The sequence below is a fragment of the Myodes glareolus genome, chromosome 5, assembly GCF_982192425.1.
Source record: "Myodes glareolus chromosome 5, mMyoGla1.1, whole genome shotgun sequence".
Taxonomy (NCBI): domain Eukaryota; kingdom Metazoa; phylum Chordata; class Mammalia; order Rodentia; family Cricetidae; genus Myodes; species Myodes glareolus.
The window spans coordinates 103,149,133-103,154,085 of NC_142030.1; positions in this window are offsets into that span (position 1 = coordinate 103,149,133).

The window sequence follows — 4,953 nt, forward strand, 5'->3', positions numbered from 1 at the left end:
CATGTAGCTAATCCCTCATTGGGGCTCTAAGTTGTGTCAAGTTGACAGGTAAGCTAAGCATCACCATTAGGGTAGTGCTTCTCAAAGTGCTGTGGTGGTTTGAATGGGAATGGCCCTATAGGCTTACACAGTTTAACACTTCATCCTTAGGAACTGTTTGGGAAGGATAGAAGGTGTAACCTTATTGAAGTAAGTTTGGTGTGGGAGAATTGTCTGTATTCTGTCAATCATATTTTAATAAAACGCTGATTGGCCAGGCAGGCAGTATAGGCGGGAAAGCCAGACAGGAAATAGGGGTGGAGCAAAGAGACTGGGAGTATTCTGGGAAGCAGGAAACTCCCTCTGCACTCCTGCGCAGACCACCGAAGAGGCAGCATGTAACTTGCCCAGCTGAGAAAGGTATGGAGCCATGTGGCTAATGTAGATAAGGATAATGGGGTAACATAAGTTATAAGAGTTAACAAGAAGCCTGACCTAATGGGCCAATCAGTTTATAACCTTATGGAGTCCTGTGTGTGATTTCTCTTTGGGATTTGCCGGCTGTGGGGTACCGGGCAGGACAGAAACCCCAACAAGCCAGCCCCGTCATACTACTACAGTTTTCCACTACCTACTACTGCAGTTTTCCATTGCAGGTAGGATTTGAGGTTTCAAAAGACTTATACCATTCTCCTGGTTTTGGATCGGGATGTGAGGTCTCAGCTACTACTGCCACAATGCCCTTGCTCTGCCATCATGGACTCTAACCCTCTGAAACCATAAGCCAAATTAAACACTTTCTTTTAAAAATTGTCTTAAATGTGGTGTTTTGTCATGGCAAGAGAAAAGTAACTAAGGAGTCATGATCCAGTCTCAGAGGAAGCAAGATGTGACTGCCTTGCAGAAAAAGATACCAAGCCACATGGTTAACTCAGACAAGAATTATGGGCTAATGTAAATTATAAGAATTAGTTAATACGAAGCCTGAGCTAATGAACCAATCAGTTTATAACTAATGTAAACCTCTGTGTGATTCTTTGGAACTTAATGACTGCAGGACCGGGTGGGACAGAAAACTATGATTAACAAATGGTGCCCACGTGGACAACTGCATCCACATAAAGCCTGAGAGAGCTTGGGAAGTAATTTTAGACAGGAAAAAATAGAGTTAAGCATGGCTTATTGATAGCAGCACTTTCTCAGGTGGGCTCTGCTTGCTAGAGGCAAGCACTCTCATTTAAGAGAGGCTTCCTACTCAGCTTTAGCTGCAAAACCTTGCAGCTCTTTTAAGAGGTCCTGCCATGAAACACTTAAATGGTGTTGATGAAAAGCTGACCACATGTTTTTTGGTTGTGGCAGGGACCTTGAAACAACATAGAGTTGTGGCAACAAACATGTCTCCAGCTAGTACCTCTGCCATGAAGCTAGAATTTCAGAAAGCTAAGGAATGGGCTGGGTCCAGCTGGCAAAGCCATGGTTTTAATGCTAGCCATATTGCTTATCAAATCAAAGACTCATGTGGTCAGAAAAAGAGAGATACAGTAAATAGAGTTTCAGACAAAAAAATCCTATAAGAATTTACAGTGTGTTTAAAAATATATGTTAGCTTGAAAAAAAAGAAAAAAAAGTTAAAGTACTTAAAATGAAAAAGAAAGGAAGAGAGTAGTTGGGTGTGGTGGCACACACCTTTAATCTCAACACTTGGGGGAAAGAGGCAGACAGATCTCTGTGAGTTCATGCTGTGGTGGCACACACATTTTAATCCCAGCACTTGGGAGGCAGAGACAGGCAGATCTCTGTGAGTACAAGGACAGCCTGGTTTACAGAGTGAATTCCAGGACAGCTAAAGATACACAGAGAAATCTAGTCTTAAAAATCCAAAAATTAAAAATAGAAATAAAAGAAATAGAGTTTAAAATAAAGCCACATAAAGATGGAAAATACACAGAGTGTCTGGCTACTGTATGTTATTGTGTTGTCTTTGAATTGTTTGATGACTGAGGAAGGAGTAACAGCTGCTAAAAGACATTTGTTTATTAATGCTGCTGAATTAATCCAAGATAGGTATTTTGGAAATACCTTGACTTTAAAATTGAAGTAAAAAAATGTTACTTTGGAGAAGAGGTTTTGTTTTTGTTTCCACAGGAAATGAGAGGCTGTGGATTCATTCTGGATTAGGAAAATAAGGATTGATCAAGGAAGATCCCTTGAGAAAACTCTGATAGGAGTGGATGGCACAGATGTCTGAGTTCTACATCCAGAACAGATTCAAGACTGCTGCCTGAGATGATCAAGCCTCACAGAATACTCCAGTCAGTCAGAACTTGATCATAATTCTAAATTTTCTTTGGGTCCTCATGGGATTATCAGTACCCCCAATCAGCAGGAAGTAGCCTGGAAAACTATTCCCACATTCCCCAAAAATGGATTATGGATGTTTGCCTTTGTTTAGAATGTTGGTTACAAGATGTTAAGAATAATGAATGGTCTGAACAAAAAGCTAAACAAAGGAGATTCTATTCAGAGTTCTTGTTTAAAGAAAAGGGGGTAAATGCTGCGGGACAATGGTCTTTTATCCTGTAACTTGCATTATTTTTAATAAAATGCTGATTGGTCAGTACGTAGCCAGGTGTAACATGTGGGGCTGGCTTGTTGGGGTATCTGTCCTGCCCAGTACCCCACAGCAGGCAGGCCCCAAAGAAAATCACACACAAGACTCCATAAGGTTATAAACTGATTGGCCCATTAGGTCAGGCTACTTATTAGTTCTTATAACTTATCTTAACCCATTATTCTGATCTATGTTAGCCATAATGGCTCCGTACCTTTCTCATTGTGACAGCTTACATGTTGCCTCTTCGGTGGTCTGTACAGGAGTGACTAAGGGAGTTTTCTCCTCCCCTAGCCTTATCCTATTCTCATTGCCCCGCCTCTACTTCCTGTCTGGTTGACCCACCTATACTTCCTGCCTGGCCAATCAGCGTTTTATTAAAATACATGATTGACAGAATACAGACAATTCTCCCACACCAGCCAGGCAGAAAGTATAGGCCGGGCAATGAGAATTCTGGAAAGAGGGAAGTTTAAGTTTCCAGCCTCAGAGGAAGCAAGATGTGACTGCCTCGCAGAAAAAGTACCAAGCCATGTGGCTAACTCAGACAAGAATTATGGGCTAATGTAAGTTATAAGAATTAGTTAATAAGAAGCTTTAGCCAATGGTCCAATCAGTTTATAACTAAAAATTGAAAAGTAACTAAGGCAGTGACCTTTGTAGTTTTTTGGGGAGCAGCACTATTTTCTCTATGTTCCACAATTTCTCAAGCCAATCTTGAAATGATGCGATTTGAACAGCACAATAACCTTCAAATATTTGCCGCTCTAGATCACACAGAACCAACTGAAACAAGACATTGCCACACAGTTTTCTCGACATCTATACAGGCCTGGTATGCATGTGCCAGCATTTCCAGCACTCAGAGGCAAGGAAATTGCATGTTTAAGGCCAGCCTGAATAATATAACAAGGCCCTCTTCTCAAATGAACAAATGAACCAAGTGAAGGGAAAAACTGTAGCTGCCATATTTTATTTTAAGGGAATTTAAACTGTCACATTTTAAACAAAGACCAAATAATGGCTGGATAGAGTGTGTAAACAAGGGTCTAATAGAGGGACTGGTGAGAGATCGAGTCACCACAGGGCACTTGGAAGCACCTTTTATTTCCAAAGAATCTAGACATACCTGTTACTTCAATATTTATGCTGTACAACATCATGAAAATGTCGTGTATGTTACTTTTAATCTATGCCCTTTGTGCAAGTGCTCTGAAGAGTGTCTATGTGTTTATGAGTTTAAGCCTAAGATTTTTCTATCTAAACTTAAATTTATAACATTGTAACTACAGCAAGTTTAAGTAATACTATAATCCAAATAGTTTAAATCAAAACTATAAAAGCCGTTCTTGTAGAAACACTAGAGGACAGTGGGGGGACATTTCCATTATATTTCTCAATGCGTTGCACAGCATCCTTAAATATTAAGCGAATTTTAAACTGGCTTGTACTCTATGGCTATGCATCATCTACTAAATTTGTAGTGTTCCCAGGATCAGTTTGGGAAGTATTAAAACTCATTATGCGTAATCATGAGTTGACTGTGTTTAAAGTCACTACAAATAGATTGAAGTATTCTAGTATAGCAACTTCAGATGATTTTTCTTCTCTATCTCTGATATCTTTTTCTTTAAAAAAGAATCGTATGTAGCATGCAAATGGTGTAAGGTGTGACTTCAACCACCTACTAAAGCCAGTGATTCCACAGCGCGCTCTCTCTCTCTCTCTCTCTCTCTCTCTCTCTCTCTCTCTCTCTCTCTCGTGTGTGTGTGGTGTATGAAGAGGCTAGAAGATATCCTCAAGTGTCAACCATTCTCAGGTGCTTTCCACATTGCTGCTTTTGAGGCATAGGCTTTAATTGGTGTGGAGCTCTGTAATTTAGCTAGGCTGACTGGCCAGTAAGCCCTAGGCATCCACCTGCCTCCACCTTCCCAGTGTTGGGTTTGTAGGCATGTGCCATCACACCTGTCTTTATATGTGGGTTCTGGGGATGGAACTCAGGTCTTCATGCTTTAAGTCTAATGCTTTACCAACTGAACCATCTTAGGGTCTTAATTTCTAAACATATGTGGTCACTTGAGTTACAGATTCACATTTCCAGTGCTCTAGAGGACATTTCTAGTTAAACATTCAACACCTTTGAACTCGTTCAACCCCAAACTCAAACTCTCAACTCTTGATCGAAATCAACAGTGCTGTTCCTCTGAGAGTCTCTGGCTCAGAACTTGGAAGCCGCTTCCACTTAGTTCTCTGTGTCACTTTTCACATCAGTGGCCAGTTAGTACTGCCAATTCTGTGACCTCTGCCATTGCCTCAGTGAATGCTTGCACCATCTCCCAGCTGACATCTGCAATCCGGCCGTC